General features: G+C 45.6%; 2 long non-coding RNA genes across 3 annotated transcripts in view; one reads left to right on the forward strand and one right to left on the reverse strand.

Moving 5' to 3' along the window:
- The window catches only part of LOC118768604, a 30966-nt gene extending 25965 nt beyond the window's left edge, over positions 1-5001 (reverse strand). The window contains exon 1 of the long non-coding RNA XR_005004397.1: positions 4898-5001. This is a non-coding gene — a long non-coding RNA (uncharacterized LOC118768604). The remainder of the gene's footprint in view (positions 1-4897) is intronic.
- Positions 4050-20223, forward strand: LOC118768603. 2 transcript variants are annotated; one of them, XR_005004396.1, is made up of 3 exons: positions 4050-4576; positions 10138-10142; positions 20214-20223. It is a non-coding gene; the product is annotated as an uncharacterized LOC118768603 (long non-coding RNA). The 2 variants fall into 2 exon arrangements; XR_005004395.1 differs by lacking the exon at positions 10138-10142 and adding an exon at positions 15696-15701.
- The last annotated feature ends 853 nt before the right edge of the window (positions 20224-21076 follow it).

Genomic DNA, 21076 nt, shown 5'->3' on the forward strand with positions numbered 1-21076 from the left:
ATCCCGTAGCCGGCCGAGCCGCACAGACGCGATGTGATTTCTGCCCAGTGCTCTGAATGTCAAAGTGAAGAAATTCAACCAAGCGCGGGTAAACAGATCGAAGGCGATGAGGAGATTTGCCCACTGTCCCTATCTACTACTGTCAAGCGAAAGCAGAGCAGAGTTACGACGAAGACCACGAGTGTGTGTGTCCGTGTGTTATCGACGCGATCGAAGCGGCGATTTTACTTGAGAGAGTTCTCGCTAGAGTGCACGAGTAAGAGCGAGTTATGCGGCCGGTTGATTGCCGGGGAGTAAGTCTGAGTTACGACGAAGACCACGAGTGTGTGTGTCCGTGTGTTATCGACGCGATCGAAGCGGTGATTTTACTTGAGAGAGTTCTCGCTAGAGTGCACGAGTAAGAGCGAGTTATGCGGCCGGTTGATTGCGGGGGAGTAAGTCTGAGTTACGACGAAGACCACGAGTGTGTGTGTCCGTGTGTTATCGACGCGATCGAAGCGGTGATTTTATGTGCCCGATTTCGAAGGAACGCACCTAAGCTCGCGGTATGGCCCACGTGCACGTGGACGTAGCCACCACCGATGCCGGAAGGCGGCGTTCACGAGATACAGGCGGTCTATACGGCGACGTGGTCCGTCCCGTAAAATCCCGAAAGATGACAAACTGCGGCTAGCACGAGGTAGCGGCAGGCCTGCGCCGGTCGCCCGCGTCTCCGCCGCCCTACCATGCATTAAATCGAAAGCACGAAACTAAGCGCGCGGTATCGCCCCCGTCCGCGTGGACGTAGCCGCGACCGATGTTGCGAGGCACAGGCGGTCGACACGGCTACCTGGTCCGTCCCGTAAATTCCCGAAAGATGACAAACTGCGGCCAGTGCAGGTATCAGTCGATAGCGGCGGGCCTGCGCCCGCCTTCGCCAGCGCCTCCGCCGCGCTACCGCGAGGCCGAAATGGAGCTGAAGAGAACCTCGCGGTGTCGCCCACGTACACGTGGACGTAGGCGCGATCGATGCCGTCAGTCTCCGTGGGTGTGTGGCGATACGCACCGGGTAAAAACAGCGACGCGGTCCGACCCGTAAGTCGCAGGAGGTGCTCCGACCGTAAGCAAACGGATCGGCCCCGGCTGGATAGTCACGCTCCTAGGTGACCGTCGCACCCCAAGGGGGTCAAGACAATATTGAGGGCTTGCAGTCGGCAGGTGAATGTCTCCGGGACCGTTTGGCAGGATGCCCGAGACGTTAGCCTAAGACGACGTCAGCCCGGCGGGTGGCCGCCGCTTTCGCGCGGCCTCGCTTTCTCCGTTTGTCCACGCGCAGCGAGGCCTGCGCCTGTCGCCCGTTCCTCCGCTGCGCTACCGTGCCCGAAATCAAAAGAACGAACCTAAGCTCGCGGTATAACCCACGTTCGCGGGGACGTAGCCGCGACCGATGTTGCGAGGTACAGGCGTTCGATACGGCGACGCGGTCCGTCCCGTAAATTCCCGAAAGATGACAAACTGCGGCCAGTGCAGGTATCAGTCGATAGCGGCGGGCCTGCGCCCGCCTTCGCCAGCGCCTCCGCCGCGCTACCGCGAGGCCGAACTGGAGCTGAAGAGAACCTCGCGGTGTCGCCCACGTACACGTGGACGTAGGCGCGATCGATGCCGTCAGTCTCCGTGGGTGTGTGGCGATACGCACCGGGTAAAAACAGCGACGCGGTCCGACCCGTAAGTCGCAGGAGGTGCTCCGACCGTAAGCAAATGGATCGGCCCCGGCTGGATAGTCACGCTCCTAGGTGACCGTCGCACCCCAAGGGGGTCAAGACAATATTGAGGGCTTGCAGTCGGCAGGTGAATGTCTCCGGGACCGTTTGGCAGGATGCCCAGGACGTTGGCCTAAGACGACGTCAGCCCGGCGGGTGGCCACCGCCTTCGCGCCGCCTCGCTTTCTCCGTTTGTCCACGCGCAGCGAGGCCGTTAGCGGCAGGCCTGCGCCTGTCGCCCGTTCCTCCGCTGCGCTACCGTGCCCGAAATCAAAAGAACGAACCTAAGCTCGCGGTATAACCCACGTTCGCGGGGACGTAGCCGCGACCGATGTTGCGAGGTACAGGCGTTCGATACGGCGACGCGGTCCGTCCCGTAAATTCCCGAAAGATGACAAACTGCGGCCAGTGCGGGTATCGGACGATAGCGGCGGGCCTCCATCAGCCTTCGCCCGCGCCTCCGCCGCGCTACCGCGAGGCTGAAGTGGGGCTTTAGCGAACCTTGCGCTCTCGACCAGGTACACGTGGACGTAGGCGCGATCGATGCCGTCAGTCGCCGGAAGTTCGTGACGATATGCCCGTCGCTCCGCCGCCCTACCGTGCTCGAAATCGAAAAGAACGAACCTAAGCCCGCGGTGTGGCCCACGTACGCGTGGACGTAGCCGCCACCGATGCCGGAAGGCGTACACGAGATACCCGCGCTCGATACGGCGACGTGGTCCGTCCCGTAAAATCCCGAAAGATGACAAACCACGGCTAGCACGAGCCAGCGGCGGTAGGCGTGCGCCGGTCGCCCGCGTCTCCGCCGCCATACCGTGCGTGAAATCGAAAGTACGAAACTAAGCGTGCGGTATCGTCCACGTACCGGTAAAAAACAGTGACGTGGTCCGACCCGTAAGTCGTAGGAGGTGCTCGGACCGTATGCAAACGGATCGGCCCCGGCTGGACAGTCACGCCTCTAGGTGACCGTCGCACCCCAAGGGGGTCCAGACTAATATGTAGGGTTGTGGTTGATCGGCATAGGTTACCGTCTCGGAGGGATGTCCTCGTAGCTCCATTTCTGACGACGGTTAGCTCCCCGTTTGCCGGTGAAAGATCGAACTCTACACGGCCGGCGCGTCCTCGAATTTCCGCCGCCGAACCGCCCGCCTTTCAGACGCTGCGTTCGCACGCCCGTTGACGCCCGCCTTTGCCCGCCTTTTGAAGCTCGCCTTCGTCCGCTTTCGCCCGCCTCTGAACGTCCGCCTCTTCACGCCCGCCTATCGGACGCTGCGTTCTACCCGCATCTTTTGACGCACGCTTTTGCCCGCCTTTCAGACGCCGCTGCGTTCTCCCGCCCCTTTTGACGCACGCGTTTGCCTGCCTTCGCTCGCTCGCCCGCCGGCAACCGCCGCACAACCGCTCTTTATGTAGGGTCGTGGCCGAACGGCATAGGTGACAGCCTAGAAGGGATGTTGTCGACACTCCCTTCTGCCAACGGTTAGCTCCCCGATTGCCGGTGCAAGGTCGACTCTACACGGCTGGCGCGTCCTCGAATCGCTGCCGCCACACCGCCCGCCTTTCGGACGCTGCGTTCCCTCGACGCCGGCGTCTGCCCGCCTTTCAAACGCCCGCAGGTTCGTCCTCTCGCAATCGAACCCCTTCTCGTTACCGCATTTTCTCTCGCCTCCTCCTCTACCTCCGACCCCCGGCCTCGTCTTCGCAGCCGAGGACCCGTTTTTTTCTCCGCGAACGCTTCTTCGCGCGTCGACTCGTTTTGTTTTCGCCTCTTCTTCCGCCCCCAAGCGTTGGAGGAGGCGCGCGCGTATACGAACGGCGGCCGAACTCGTGAGCGCCGGCGCCCCTGTTTTCGGCCCCTCCGATTCCTTTTCTTCTCGTTTTTGTTTCCGATCGTCGGTGGCGTCGGCTGCTTCCCGAGCTTCCGCCGCCGCCGCCGCGCGCTTCGTTCTCTCGAAACGTAACGTCGGTGATACCTGGTTGATCCTGCCAGTAGTCATATGCTTGTCTCAAAGCTTAAGCCATGCAAGTGTAAGTTCATGCCGTAAACGAATGGTGAAACCGCGAATGGCTCAGGAACCGGACCTAATCCTCGGGACCGTATTCTTCCACCGCGAGGAGAGTGGATAACTGTGGCAATTCTAGAGCTAATACATGCAACCGAAGCCGCGATCGCAGGTCGCACCCGGGCGTCGGGCTCGAAAACGTCGTTCGGCAGCCGTCGCGTCTTCGCGGCGTTTCGCCGGCGTCCGCTCGGCCGGTTCGGGGGTGTCGCATCCGCGCTCGTCCCTCCCGGTCGCGACAATGGTCGGCCTTCCGCATTGGTCGCGGCGCAAATATTAGACTGAGACCGACGCGTACGGGCCGCCGCGCCTTCCGCGCGCGGGTCTTAGGCATGCGGCGGCTTCACACCCTTCTATTTTGGTGACTCTGGATAACTGTCAGTACGATCGCACGGGCTAGTATCGCACTAGCCTTCGCGCGAAGGGTCCCCCGCGAGTCCGCCCTATCAACTGTCGACGGCCCGGTCAGTGCCGACCGTGGTGGCAACGGGTAACGGGGAATCAGGGTTCGATTCCGGAGAGGGAGCATGCGAAACGGCTACCACATCCAAGGAAGGCAGCAGGCGCGCAAATTACCCACTCCCGGCACGGGGAGGTAGTGACGAAAAATAACGACGCGGGACTCTGTCGAGGCCCCACGATCGGAGTGAGTACACTTCAAATCCGTTTACGAGGATCGACCGGATGGCAAGTCTGGTGCCAGCAGCCGCGGTAATTCCAGCTCCGGTAGCGTATATTAAAATTGTTGCGTTTGAAAAGCTTGTAGTCGGAATTCGGGTCTCGAAAACGTGCGCAGTCGCAGGCGCGCTTCTGGCGCGTCCGCTTCGGTCGTCCGTTCGCACTCCCGGCCCTATTCGCCGGTGCGTGCGCGGTCGGGCCGCGGAGCTCTGCTCGCGTCGCCGCCGCGATTCGGCACCCCATCCAGCGCTCGTCATCGCCCGCGTCGCGTCGCGTCCGGTTTCACGCCTGCGCCCTCAACGGCGCGGGTCGGTGCGTTGCGCGCACGGGACCCACGAGGCGGGTGCGCTATTGGGCGTCGTCGCCGTTCGCGTTCTAGCGGTAGTAGCACGTCCACCTTCCGGTCGTTTCGGCCCGCACGGTTCCTCCGAGTGTCCGAGGCGGCCGGTACGTTCACTGTGAAAAAATTAGAGTGCTCAGAGCGAGCCCCGCCGGCTGCATACGAAAAGCATGGAATGATGGAAAATGGCCTCGTCCGCGCGTCATCCATCGGTCTCCGTTCACGACGAGGCAATGATCGAAGGGAGCGATCGGGGCCATTCGTATTGCGACGTTAGAGGTGAAATTCTTGGATCGTCGCAAGACGCACTGCAGCGACGGCGTGTGGCAAGCACGTTTTCCTCGATCAAGAGCGAAAGTCGGAGGTTCGAAGACGATCAGATCAGACCGTCGTAGTTCCGACCGTAACGATGCCGACTGGCGCTCCGCCGGCGTTCGCTTCCATGACCCAGCGGGGAGCCTGCGCGGGAAACCATAGTCGGTTCCGGGGGAGTATGGTTGCAAAACAGAAACTTAAAGGAATTGACGGAAGGGCACCACCAGGAGTGGAGCCTGCGGCTTAATTTGACTCAACACGGGAAAACTCACCCGGTCCGGACACCGGTAGGATTGACAGATCGATAGCTCTTTCTCGATTCGGTGGGTGGTGGTGGTGCATGGCCGTTCTTAGTTGGTGGAGCGATCCGTCTGGTTGATTCCGATAACGAACGAGACTCCGGCCTGCTAACTAGCGCGTCGATTAGTGCTTTTCCGGTAGCGCGGCGGCGCCGAAGCCGTCGTCGGTAGCTCCGCGCGCGGCCCGGGCTTGCCGTTGCCGCCGCTCTCCTTCGCGTCCGGCGCTGCGGCCGCGTCCGGCGCTGCGGCCGCGTCCGGGCCGTCCCCCGTTCGCGGGGGTTCGGTCGCGGCGTGGTTGCGGCGTCGGTTGCGGAGCGGCGGCGGTGACCCAGTCGGCTCGGCCCGCGCGAGCCCGGCGGCGGCACGCCGTCGCGTCGGGCCAGTCGGTGGCGAACGCAGCGCTTCTTAGAGGGACGGGCGGCAGAAAGCCGCACGAGGCGGAGCGATAACAGGTCTGTGATGCCCTTAGATGTCCGGGGCCGCACGCGCGCTACACTGGAGGTATCAGCGGGCGCGTCTCCCCGGCCCGAGAGGTGGGAGGGGCTCTGAACCACCTCCAGGGACGAACGGCCTCTGATAGGGAATCGGGCCTGGAACCAACCCCGTGAACGAGGAATTCCCGGTAGGCGCGGGTCATCAGCCCGCGTCGATCACGTCCCTACCCTTTGTACACCACCCGTCGCTACTACCGATCGAACGGTCCGGTGAGGTCCTCGGATCTGGCGACGAGTCCGCTTACGCGCGGCGGCGTTTTGCGCCGTCGTTGGCGCGTTCTCTGATGGCCCGGAGAGGAGAAGACGACCGAACCCGATCGCTTAGAGGAAGTAAAAGTCGTAACAAGGTTTCCGTAGGTGAACCTGCGGAAGGATCATTAGCGCCATCTTTTTTGGAAAACGCAAACTTGCGATCCGCCCAATTGCCAAGTCGCGGCCGGGCCCCCTCGCCCGAGTACCACCGAATGCTCTTGTTTTGGCCCTCTAACAGCGCAGCAGCAGCAGTAGGGGCAGCCCACCCACACGCCGAACTCTCTGCTGCCGACCGCGCAACCACCCTGCCGGCGTCGGCCTGCCCTCATGGCACTCGGACGACGGGGCTTGTACGCTTTGCGAGCTCCATAACCATTTCTCTCTTCCTTCCTGCCTCGCCCGACCGCGCGATTCGGCCTAGGCCGTGGGTGCTGCCCGGCGCCTTCCGATGACCACCGAAATGCGCGGCCGCTGTTCCTCGCCTCCTAGCGCTCTCGAGAAACTTGCCGAGCTGTAAGTCGCGGCCGGGCCCCCTCGCCCGAGTACCACCGAATGCTCTTGTTTTGGCCCTCTAACAGCGCAGCAGCAGTAGCGGCAGCCCGCCGACACGCCGTAATCTCTTGTCTGACTTAATAGCATCCCCTGATAGGATCTATTAAATCATTTTCAAGTCATATTTTGTGGTATCGAGCCCCATTCACGTAGGGAGTTGTTGAGTGAGATGTACCCAGGTATTGGGGGTTTCTCTGGTATCCCCTGAGGAAATTTGTCCAGGTTTCATTTAAAGGGAATGGGATAGTATTTTTTTTTCTTTGATTTGTTTTTGGATAACATTATATGGAATAGGGTCCTGTTGAGGAAAAGAATTATATTGCTGTGGATTTATGTGTTGTGATCCTGAATTGTGTAGGGGCCATGTGACACGTGGCCACCCTAGCCCTGGATGTATTCTGAATCAAATATTAATGTTGTTTCAGCAATGCTGGTCATGTATTCGCCACATCGTGCAAGATGGCTTTGGAGAGAATAAAGTTTCAATGCTTTATGTGTGGTCCCAATAATCAAGACGAGTCATACTTTGTATTTCTTAATGATTGCTCTCTGGAGTGACTCATTTCTCTTAATGTTTTGTGTGGTGTGGGGCAGGGGTGGGGGACCGTAGGGAGCAGCATCATTTTAGGTGTGGCTGCTCAAAAGAGGAGAGTGGGGGAACAATTGCATCTTGCTCTCCGGAATGGAAAGTTCCGAGGATCCAGGAGCTCGTCCTGCAAGCTATATTGACTTCATTGTTGATGCATAGCAAGCATAAGACCGCTGTCCCACCCGTAGGTCCATTGAGAGACAATAACAGGATTCTCCACCACAACGCTAAAGACATGGCTCAAGTACTACAGAAACAATACTGTCCTGCCTTTAGCGATCCCACTGATACTGATGCAAGGGATGTGAACGGGGTCAACCCTCAGCATATTATCTCTACCATAACTGTCTCACACACTGAAGCAGCAAAGAAGACCAAACTGAACACGTGCAGTTTGCAAAAGAGAATGCCCTCAGCCGACCATATTCTCTTCCATCAGAGGAACTACTCACAGCATCCAAAAGTAGAGACTTAGGAGTAGCCGTTGGAAACAGTCTCGACTGGAGTGTTCTCATCAACACTAAAGTCAATATGGTTCACAGAATGAGCTCCTCAATCCTTAGAACCTGCCAGTCCAAGGTGCCAAAATGTCATCAGACCATTTCCTCCACCTCTGTCCACCTTACATGACCATGCCAGTGCAGTCATCTATCTTGTACGCCACATCCGATGTCTCCAATTTTCTCAGCACATTTCTTTGTCCTAAAAGCACCCTGGTATTGCACATCCAGTGGAGCATGCTAGTTTCTTCTCTTTCTATATCTTCTGCATTCAACTCCTAACTTTCACAACTGTGTAGCTTTGCTGTTTGTATATAGGCATCGTACAACCTACCTTTCACTCTGAGAGAAAAGTCTTTCATTACCAACTTACATAAAAGTTCTCTAAGCTTTCTCCACTCACATCTTATTCCACTAACTATCCTGTCAGTCTATCCTCCTCCACTGTTAATTAGCTCACCTAGATAACAGAATCTGACTACTATTTCTAGGGAGCCTCCTAGGTATTCCAGGACATCTATTTCCCATGTTCTCTTATTACATATTGCTCCTGCATATCTGCCACAAACAACTTCTGTTCTCTCTCTTTACATTCCTCTCATACCACTACACCTCTTATGCATCCATGGTTTGCACTGAGGACATTGTAAGCAATTTCTGCCTACACCTTGTCTATACATGGAACAGGGTCATTTACCCAAACGGATTACTGCCCTATTTTTCTGCTAACTTGAACTTGGGTCTTTGCCAACTTAACTTTAAGACCCTTTCATTCCTGGTTTTGTTTTCACATTTGGAATTCTCAAATTAATTCTCCTAAGTTTCAGCTGTAAGAACAAGATCTTCATCATAGAGGAGTTCCCATGGGTAACCAGTCTTAAATTCCTCCGTTATGGCCTTGACGACTATGTAAAATAAGAGAGGTCTCATGACTGACCTATGATTGAACTCCCACTCGCACACTAAATTCATCTCGCTGTACTCATTGTTAACTGTCTTCTTCATTATCTGGGCTACGGCTCTTGCAGGGACATTTATAACCTGGTCTAGTAATTTAATACACACAAGTATACACATACATACGTATATTTGTACATATACATATACATACATACATACATACATACATACATACATACATATACATATATGTTTACATATGTACGTGCCAAATCTGCAGCTGGTGCAAAGTCCCATCCAGACCTAGGGTGACATGGCAGAGGAACAATGCTGTTGACAAGGCCATTAGAGCAAAGAAGATTGGGGGTAGGAGGAAACTGCATCAGATAACCAGAAGGAAAGCTAGGGGACAGGTCTATCTAGCCAAGAGAGAAGCAGAAAAGAAGTTTGCCTATGTTTAGCGACATGAGAACCAGAGTCTTGAAGTGTTTTGGAATGCAAGACAGTGTATGAGAGAGATTTGTGATGTCATAGGAGAGAAATGTGTCCACATGGATGATGGTTCACTAGCATTTAATGATTTGGCAAGGAAAGAGGCTTAGAAATTCCATTATGAAAGACTGCTGGACGTGGAGAATGAATGGGAGGAGAGTCTGCCAAATGTTGACCCAACTGAGGGACCAGCTATCCAAAGCGACAGTATCTTGATAGATAAAGCAATTAAGAATATGTAAACAGGGAAAGGCCCCGGCCCATCAGGAATCACTGCTGAGATCCTTAAAATATCTTGACATGTGTGGGTAATGGTCTACTCACTCATATCAAGTTGTTCACGAAGGAGTCATACCCAATGACTGGTGTAGCAGCACCATAGTGAACTGCTACAAATGGGAAGGTGATGCTTTAGATAGGAATAATTGCAGAGGTATCAAATTGTTGAATCAAATGATGAAAGTTGCCGAGAGGGTCCTAGCCAAACTAATTAGGGAGAGAGTTAGTCTAGAAGAGATGCACTTTGGTTTTGTGGTGCCAGGGATGCTATATTTCTGATGCTATATTTCTGGAAGGGCAGCTTCAGGAGTGTTATGGAGAGTGCTAGCATCTAAATCTGTCTAATAGAATATTCTAGAGAGTTTTACAACTATCCATTTGATTCTATTGGACAGATTTAGATGCTAGTGATCTCCACAACAAAGAGAAAAATGTAACCAAAAATAAACCCCTGTACTTGGCTTTTGTTGACTTGGAGAAAGCCTTTGACAGGGGCCCCCGATCCCTTATCTGGTCGTCAATGCTGAAACTAGGGTTAGACGAGTTGTTGGTGAGCCGTTCAAGCAGTGTACAGGGACGCAATCAGCAAGGTGATCGTTGGCAAGGAGTACAGTGAAGAATTCAGGGTATAAGTAGGTATTCACCAAGGATCGGTTCCCAGCACCCTGTTGTTCATCATAGTTCTCCAGGCAATAACAGAGGAATGTATGACAGACTGCACCTGGGAGCTCCTCTAAGCTGATGTCTTTGCTATAATAGATGAATCACTTCCAGAACTAGAGAAAAGTTTCAGGTATGGAAGCAAGGTCTAGAATAGAAGGGCCTTAGAGTTAACCTAGCAAAATCTTAGTAAATAGAAGTCAGACACATAATGAATCCCTTCACATACATGCATATATATATCTGAGAGACCCCCTTCAGTCACGACACTGACCATGGGATTGCACCTAGAAAGTTACCCTCCCAGGCACAAGTCCGGGCAAGGTTGTTTATGGAAGACCAGCAGTCGCCCATGCATACCAGCCTCCCCACTCTACACTACCAGTGTTATCCAAGGGAAAGGCAAAGGGGCCGATACAGCTTGCCACCTGTGACACTGCAACTCATTTCTAAGGCTGAGTGAACTGGAGCAACGTGAAATAAAGTGTCTTGCTCAAGAACACAACATGAAGCCAAGTCCGGGATTCGAGCTCACAACCTCACGATTGTAAGCTCGATACTCTAAACACTGAGCCATGCACCTTCACATATATACACTCATACATCTATCTATATATGTATATATGTATATATATATAATATATATATATATATATATATATATATATATGTATGTGTATATATATGTGTGTGTGTGTGTGTATATATACACACACACACACACACATATATCTATCTATACATACACATATATATACCCACATATATGCATTCACATGTACACACACATACATACACATAGTTTTCTTGCACTTGTTAATCAGTCACCTCTCCACGTGACACACACCACTTTAAATACCACTTCAGATATTGAAATATATTCTTTGGAATGACTTTGTTCCCATTATGTCTGTGTTAAACAGTGATAATGGGGCCATCCATGCCCACCCTCGCCAACTCACTCTCTAAGCAACCTTACAACACACGAGGAATGTTACCAACGCATGACATAATCTCCAGATAAACTGCTCTTCTCTCTTTGTTGTTTTTAGCAGATTAGATTAACAATGTTGACCAAAGTCTTCTCTTATCAGCAAAACAGAACATACACTCTCAGCTAATGAGGGGCTATGTACGTGGTAAATCAACAGACAAGAAATAGCAGCCAATTTTGCTGCTAATCACACCCTTGTCTTATATCAAAAGACCCCTTAGACAGTGCAGTTGAAAATAGATGTAAAATTTTGGGATGGTCATGAATGGAATGTTTTTGATCATGAATCCCAATCAGAGAGAGTGAGAAAGAGAAAGAGAGAGAGAGAGTGAGAGAGAGAGAGAAAGAGAGAGAGAAAGAGAGAGAGAGAGTGTGAGAGAGAGAGAAAGGGGGAGAAAGAGAGAAAGGGGGTAAAAGTATAAAGGCTCCCTCCCGGTCATGAATGACCATGGGATTGCACTCTGAGGTACAAGTCCAGCAGTTGCCCATGCATTCCAGCCTCTGCTCTCCATGTCACCAATGTTGTCCATGGCAAAGGCAAAGGACGATACAGCCATATATATATATATATATATATATATATATATATATATATATATACATATAGATATGTGTGTGTGAGAGAGTACTTAGGTGCAGACATGGGTTGGTGGTAAGAAGTCTGCTTCCCAGCCACATGGTTCTGGTTTCAGTCCCACAGTGTGCCACCATGGGCAAGTGTCTTCTACTACAGACTCACGCACACCGAAGTTTTGTGAGAGGATTTTGTAGATGGAAACTGAAAGAAGCCCATCATATGTATACATACATCTAAATGCATAGATCTTTGTGAGTATTTCTTCCCCACAATCGCTTGGCAACTGGTGTGTGTTTACATTCCTGTAACCTAGTGGTTCATCAAAAAAAAATCAATAAAATAAATATCAAGACTTTTTTTAAAAATGAGGTCAATTCATGTGTTTAAAACGTTTCAAGGCAGTGCCCCAGCATGGGCACAATATTGATAGATACATACATATAAATATAAATCAGAAATGGAAAAACAAAACAATAAATTGAACAATGTATGCATGTTTATGTAATTTATACACATATATAGACACCCCCACCCCATCAGTGGTCTACTACCCCTTCTACCACTCCCCTCTCCAATCACATACCCCTATTCATCTCCATTTCTGCCCCTCTCCTCTTCTCTCATATTGATGTGACTAACGATAGCACTGGATCTTTCCGGTGGCTCCCTCTACATCAATTCCCTTGTAACAAGAGAGCCAAGAGACATATATCACCCCCACCCAACACCCCTCTCATGCACATCAGTCTTCTGATACTGTTTGGGGTCCACATATAAGGGAGCTCATCAGATGTACATGTACCCCATACACTCGCTCCCACTAATGTCCATTTGATATTGACATCAACCATTCACTCTCATCATTTATTGAGATGCCTTATATCTCGCTCTTTCTCACTTCTAATCCCCTCCAGGGCTGGATCCAGAACAAGAAGGCACCAAGGACACTGTAAGACAGTTGATGTTAGGAAGGACAACACACCATAGAAACGAAACCCAAAATAAATATTAAAGGCTAAATGACATCCTGAGACCCATCTGGGAGAGAACCGCTGACCCTCCAATCCATACAAATGGACAAAACAAATATGTACAGTGATGATGATGATGATGATGATGATGATGATATATAAATGAAGCTGAAAACACACGCACACATATGAAACTAATAAAATGATGAAGATGGAGAGCCCCTTCCAATGTGGAAAGGGTCAGTTAAGTAACATTTACATATTTCCCGAAATATAAAAAGATGACTTTTGCCTTTCTACATCGTAAGAAGCTGTCAGTCTCCAATGACAAGGCTTCTAGCAAACCACAAGGCTCTTCAGTACATGTGCGTGTGTGTGTGACTATCTATGTATATGTAAGTATGCACACACACACGTCTGCATATATATATCTATAGGCAGGAGTGCCTTTGTAGTAAGAAGCTTGCTTCCCAACCACATGTTTGTGGGTTCAGTCCCATTGCATGGCACCTTGGGCAAGTGTCTTTGGGCCGAGCAAAGACTTGTAAGTGGATTTAGTAGATGGAAACTGAAAGAAGCCCCTCGTATATATATATATATATATTATATATATAAATAGTTTCTCAGTGTATTTGCTTTGTATGTCATAATTAGTAATACTGTTAATTATAGCAGTTGCTTAATCACTAGACTGGAGGCAGATACAATACACACACACACTAAATATATTATATATATATGTGTATGTATTATATTTATATATATATGTAAAAACACATTTATCTATGCACACAGAAATAATTGTATGTACATTTATATATGTGGTGTGTGTGTGTGTGTGTGTGTGTTTGCAAGTATTTATCTCTTTTTCCCTGTAGTGGGAACCTAGCACACACACATCCATATATACGAGTACATATATATATATATATATATATATATATATATAGACATAATATAGAGACACACAGGTAGGACATGTCTAGGCTTTATCATTTGTCTACGTGATCAAATACATAACAGCTTGTGTGCAAATTTCACACTACACACACACAAGGCGTTAACGTCCACTTCTTCCTGCTATTTATAAATAAGCCTCACCAGTAGGGATTATCACATTTTTGCCCGTTCTTTCAACTGAACTCACAGACAGAAAGACTTCAGGCTGAAATTCAAACGCAATTATTGACTCAAGTAAGTACTTTTATGATAATTATCTTCATTAACAACTTCATTAACACATTTACAGTGTGAAATATTCCTTACAACTATTTCAAACATAACTATGCTGTTATGTTGAAAATTGTTTTATTTTCAGGCAGTATTTTTCATACTAGGAACTGTTCAAACATTTCACAAAGTTACATTATAAGCAAAACATTTCATTTCCAGAATATAATATAAAGAATTGTTTGGTTATGACAAGGTCAAAACTATTTGATGGAAATTAAGGAAATGGAAATGTTCATCTAAGGATACAGCATTTTAAGTTGTTTCCAGTAAATTTCTAATTCTCAAGTGAAATTAAAAATTTGTAAATCAATTTCATGGCTGTTAAATTGTTTATAGTAAATTTAATGTTTTTCAAAGTTTAGTCAAGGGAGAAGGGCCTTGCCGATGGCCCTTTATATTTCCAGGGTCTTCAAGAGTGGGGAATGGAAGAAAGACATTCTCAAAACAAGAGACCTAATATACATCAGAGAAATCCTCAGCTAAAGGGGCCAGGTGATGGTGTTGAAAAAGGTTATAGATTAAGTCTGAAACCCAGGGCAGCAAGAAAAGGATTTGAACCCAGATCACAAAGAACCACATTAACCCTTTCATTAGAAACCCAGCTGAAACTGGCTCTGAGTACAAATGTCTTATTTTCATTAGTTTTAAATTAAAATCTTCCACCAAAACTTAGTCACAATTTATGTTCCTAACTCTAACTTCATAATAACGAATTTATTTTACTAACTTCTTTGTTATATCCAAAGTAATTAAAAGAAACACAGATCATCTCAAAATAAATACAGTAGCGAAAGGGTTAAATACTACAAGGAATATTGTCAAATATATAATTCCATCAGACCACCACCTCAGATTGGCATTTTAATTATTGACACTAGCATAATAAAAATCAAAATTAATCTCGGCAGTATTTGAATTCAGCAGACAAAGAGAATAAATACCACAAGGTATTAAGTCCATATGTTCTAACGACTCTACTAATTGATCTTTTTCTTTTTTCAATCAATGAAATTTTTTAAAACTGATTTTTTATTTCAATATTAAACTTTGTATATAAATGGAATTGTTCTGGTGATTTCATTTCTATTTTATATCTTTATGTCTTGAAGCAAACAAGAAGAATTGTTTAAATATTAAACAATTCGGTGACAACATATATTTTCTCTCTCAGCACATCTTTATCCTACATCAACATTTTAATGTGCAATGCATTAAATATGTTTTCTCACCATCTTCGATATTATTTATTAGATGGATGGCTTCTGGGAAATATTTGACATTGTCTGCATTTAATATAAACTCTATTACAAACCAACAACAAAGTCCCCCAAAAATGCCCTTAAAAACATATTAGATAATAACACATTGGTGAGGTCATGGCTAGAAAGTCTGACTATAGGGTGACTAGATAAGAATTAACTTTCATCAACAGAAGCCATAATTTTAATTGATTTTAAACAAATATATTTGTTACATTTCAAATATAATTTTTATAAAAATAATTTTAATATTTCAACTTTATAAATTGTATTCTGACATTATAAAAGTTAAACATCCTATTAAATTTAAAAAGATTATAGTTTTGATATAATTTTATAAATTACATTTAAATATTGTATTTGAAGGAATAATCTATGTTATAATTTGGAGATTTCTGTGGAATTATCAGCTTGGTTGAGAAATAGAATAGTGATGGGTTTTTTTTTTAAGTGTAGATTTGTGGATGAGAAAGACATGAATAATAATTGAAGAGAGGGTGTGTCATTTATAGAGATAGGTTAACAGACTAAATGGTGATGGTCGTGGTGGTAGAAAGATTTCAAGTTATGTATGTAATGTGTGGCTGATGTGTTTTACTCCTTTAGTTATTGAACCATGGCCATGATGGAGCATTGCTTTTATATATTTAACTGATCGTATTAGCACCAGCATTTCTTTTTAAGTCCGGTAAATATTTTAACCGAATCCATTTGTGGATCAGCTAAATTAGGAAATGGAGTTGATATTTTAATTAAACAGTAAGTACTAATGATTAAATGATGGAAAGAATATATATATATATAAAGTGAGAGAGAGAGACACACACACTTGTATACATACATATATACGCACACTCTTCACGTTTGTGCTAATTTCCTCCTACCATTTTATAAACTATAAAAAATGTGTCCAGGATTTCAAATACTTTTACAAGAAGAGAAAGTTTATATTTTTTTGAACAATTTCAAAAATATTTGATGAATTCTAAAGAAAGAAAATGTAAATTATATTTAATGACAAAAGGTTTTAGATTTTGTTTCATGGAAAATTCAAAATTTCTAAATCAATTTTACAGAAATATAAGCTAAGAAATCAAATAGGTACGTAATTGTGTCTTTATTTTTGTCCCACTAACATTGCTTGACAACCGATATTGGTGTGTTTACATCCCTGTAACTTAGTTGTTCAGCAAAAGACACCAATAGAATAAGTACTAGGCTTACAAAGAATAAGTCCTGGGTTCAATTTGTTTGACTAAAGGCAGTGCTCCAGTATGGCCACAGTCAAATGACTGAAACAAGTATACGAATAAAAGAATATATATATATATATACATACAGGCGCTGGAGTGGCTGTGTGGTAAGTAGCTTGCTTACCACCCACACGGTTCCGGGTTCAGTTCCACTGCGTGGCATCTTGGGCAAGTGTCTTCTACTATAGCCTCGGGCTGACCAAAGCCTTATGTGTGGATTTGGTAGACGGAAACTCAAAGAAGCCTGTCGTATATATATGTATATATATGTATGTGTGTATGTGTATGGTTGTATGACTGTGTTTGTCTTCCTAGCATAGCTTGACAACCGATGCTGGTGTTGTTACGTCCCCTTCATTAGCGGTTCAGCAAAATAGACCGATAGAATAAATACTAGGCATACAAAGGATAAGTCCCAGGGTCGAGTTGCTCAACTAAAGGCAGTGCTCCAGCATGGCCGCAATCAAATGACTGAAACAAGTAAAAGAGTAAAAGAGAGAGTATATACACGTACACTATATAAAGACACACACGCATAATATATACATGTCTATGTAAAAGGGAAATAAAATGTTGAAGTTGATATTGAAAAGGAGAGAGGGAATAAGAGAAAGAGAGAGAGAAGAAAGTAAAAGAAGAGAAGGACATATGAAGGATATAAAATAAGAAAGGGAGGGTTGTTATCATTATTATTAATTACTATTACTATTATTTGGGTGGTGAGCTGGCAGAATCGTTAGCATGCTGGGCAAAATGCTAGGCAGCTATTGTTTGCCTTTACGTTCTGAGTTCAAATTTTGCAGACATCAACCTTCATCTTTCGGGTCAATAAAATAAGTACCTTTTGTGTTCTGGGTCGATGCAATCAATTTACCTGCTCTCCAGAACAAGCTGGCCTTCTGTTAAAATTTGAAGCCAGTATTATTATTATTATTATTTTATTATTATTATTATTACGACTCATCTGCCACTACATTCTGAGTTCAAATTCCACCAAGGTCAACTTTGCCTTCATCCTTTGGGGTCGATTCAATAACTTCCAGCCATGCACAGAGGCGATGTAATTTACTAGTCCCCTCACCCCAAATTTCAGGCCTTGTGCCTATAGTAAGAAAGTATTATTATTATTATTATTATTATTATTATTATTATTATTATCATCATTATTATAATTACTGTGACGAGCTGGCAGAATTGTGAGGATGCAAAGCAAAATGTTGAGCGGCATTTTGTCCATCTTTACATTCTGAGTTCAAATTCCACCAAGGTTGACTTAGCCTCTCATCCTTTGGGATCGATAAATTAGTACTAGTTGAGTACTGGGGTCAGTGTAATAGACTGGACCCTTCCTTGAACTTGCTGGCCTTGTGCCAAAACTTGAAATCATTTTTATTATATTAAAAAAACATAAAAGAAATCATTGCTGTTGTTGTTGTTGTTTTTGCTGCTGCTGCTAATATTATTATTATTGATGTTGTTATTGTTATAGTTATTGATATTCTTCTTCTTATTATTATTAATGTGATGAACAAGCAGAATTGTTACAAAATGCCAGACAAAATACTTTGCATCATTTCTTCCAAGTTTACATTTTGAGTTCAAATTCCACCAAGGTTGATTTTGCCCCTCGTCCTTTTGGGATTGATAAAATAAGAACCAGTTAGGGGCTGGGGGGTGATGTAATCAATTAACCCCCCACACCCAAAATTTCAGGCCTTATGCCTATAGTAGAAAGGATTATTATTATCTTCAGAATATTACCAAAAAAATTTGGGGGCATGGCTGTATGGTTAAGAAACTCACTTTACAAACTTGTGGTCTCAGGTTCAGTCCTACTTTGCAGCACCTTAAAGAATTAACTTCTAATGTTCCAGGTTGACTCAAGCCTTCTGAGTGGGTTTCGTACATGGAACTGATAAATCCTATGGTATATATATGTGTGTGTATATTCATGTATGCACATCTACATTTGTACTTGTATGTGTATGCATGTGTGTGTGTGTGTGGTGGTGTGTGTGTGTGTGTGTGTGTGTGTGTGTGTGTGTGTGTGGTGTGTGTGTGTGTGGTGTGTGTGTGCATATGTCTGCTCACGTCTCCTTGTTTTGACATCTGCTGCTAATTATAAACAAATGTCATGTCAAACAAACAGAGTTGCTTGTCTGCAGTGTTCCACCAGAAAACATATCCAACCATTGTGCTGTTCATGTTGGAAGAACTTGGGGAAATATTCTCTTGCTTGAAGCCAGGTGAGGATTGGTGACCCTCATTGAGTGTAGTCATAGACTTGACTGAGTGGAACTCACAAGAACCTGGCAAGAAACAAAACAAAATTATTAGAAGGAAAATACAGAAAAGAAAATACATCATCTGATGTATTATAAAGGTTTTGACATCCATTTTCCCTAACTGGCATGGGTAGGACAGTTGACGAGGAAGCAGTGAACCAGAGGACATTGCTGAGCTCCAATGAAAGATTTGGCAAGATTTCTACAGCTGGATGATCTTCTTAACACAAGATGCACACATACACGTGTGTGTGTGTGTGTGTGTATGCATGCATAAGATTATATGAATGAATAAACATGGGTTTACCTATGTTTGATAGCACACCTGATTTTGTATGCTAGCATGGGTTAGGTGAATATATTATTGTAGCCTTGTTTTACAGACAGACAGACTTCATATTGCTCACCCAAAACCATTTTGCAAGAACAAAAGTTCTTATTTCCCATGTCTTCCAAGGTGCGGGTGATTGGTTGACAGATGTTTCTGCTTGGAGCAATTTAAAAGAGATTGCAAACATAAACAAATGCACAGACACCTACGCGCACACACACTCAGCTCGAGTTCACTGCTTCCTGTAGCAGAAACAGCTGGAAGCTAATGAAGGTGTCTACGTAACTCTTGTTCTTTTGTCATTCATTGATTCATATCTATAAACATACATAGACACAAATATTTATACATAGGTATGTGAAGGTATATTCATATAATTACACATGTGTGTCTATGTATATGTTAGTGTGTATGTGTGTATATATATATATTTATATTAATATTATTTCACCGAAGTAACAAAGTGACCCAAGATCCAAAAGTTTCTTTTATTGGCATTTATATAACTGGTTTTTGGGAGGTATATTCCCAGACCTCCAAAGAACCAGATTGATGAGTGTCAACACATGAAACTCTCAGATCTTGAGTCACTGAGTTCGTTCTGCTCAATAATAATAAAAAATACAATACACATATACTTACATGTCAAGTTCTATTTTTCCCATTTGCACCTGTATATATATAGTCAACACCTTCAGCCCTTTTGCTACCCTCTCATATTTACCACACCCCTCTAATACACATAACTTATCATTCACTTCCAATATCACACACCCTTCATATCCCCCATGTCACTGTCACCTGTGTCCCTACTGCCACGCCCCTATCACCCCCACCTCTATCTTTCATCTCTCAATCACTCTCTCTTCTTCTTTTTACTCTACTATCTTACTGCTGTGACAAAGATTGGCAGTAAATCTCTTCTCTTCACCATTCTTCCAATGAAACTAGGGATGTTACTGGACCTACCTGGGTCTCTCCCTAACACCCAAACCACTCCTTTTCATATATTTATTACCCTAGATCTCTCACACATTCCAAGGCATATGTGAAACCCAGAGATTGAGGGGAACCTTTAGTTTTGTCAAGGACATGGCGATTGTCTCTAGCGATAGTGCCATAAGATGCACCCAGTGTACATTGTGCAGTGGTTGGTGCCAGGAAGAGCATCCAGCTGTGGAAAGATAACCAGAAAATGTAACTTCAGGCAAGATATTCTCTGAACCATCCAACCGATTCCAGCATGGAAAGTGGGAGTAAAATGATGATCATACATACATACAGACGTATGGATGTATAAATATACATATGTTCATCCTTGTGTATATATTATACACATTCATTCATATATATGTATGCATGTGTATATAAATACATCTACGATTAGATTAAAGTCTAATTATTATGAGGGGTTTTGTAGGTTTTTCTTCCCCAAAATAAACCAAGTAGAATGGCACAAGTGAAACATAAACATTCATTCCAATTTAATTTTACAATAGAAATATTGGCAATTATCTGCTTTTCTCTTTATAAACTTTGTTGTCAACAACAACAGCAATAACAACAACATAGCCTTATCCAGCTTTTCCCCAAAATGACCTTGCTCTAATTGCTGAGTCACTATCAGAACTGGAGGAGAAGTTTCAGGTGTGGAAACAAGGATTAGAATCGAAGGGCCTTAGAATCAACCTAGCCAAAACCAAAGTCCTAATAAGTAGGAAGGTGGACCAATCACAAACGACTTCAAGTAGATGGCCCTGCTCGATCTGTAAAAAAGGTGTAGGTAGAAACTCTATAAGGTGCACCAAGTGTAAGCTATGGACACATAAGAGGTGCAGCAATGTCAAAGGAAGGCTAACTAGGAAAAGAGTTTTTGTCTGTGGCAGATGCTCAGGAGCAATAAACACTGGAAATGTGCAGAGACCAACTTCTACCACGTTCCAGGGAGACAAACTAGAAGTAGTTGATAGCTTCCGCTACCTAGGAGACCAAGTCAGTAGCAGGGGGGTGTGCTGAAAGTGTAA

This window comes from Octopus sinensis, linkage group LG30 (assembly GCF_006345805.1).
Source record: "Octopus sinensis linkage group LG30, ASM634580v1, whole genome shotgun sequence".
NCBI classification, from domain to species: Eukaryota; Metazoa; Mollusca; class Cephalopoda; order Octopoda; family Octopodidae; genus Octopus; species Octopus sinensis.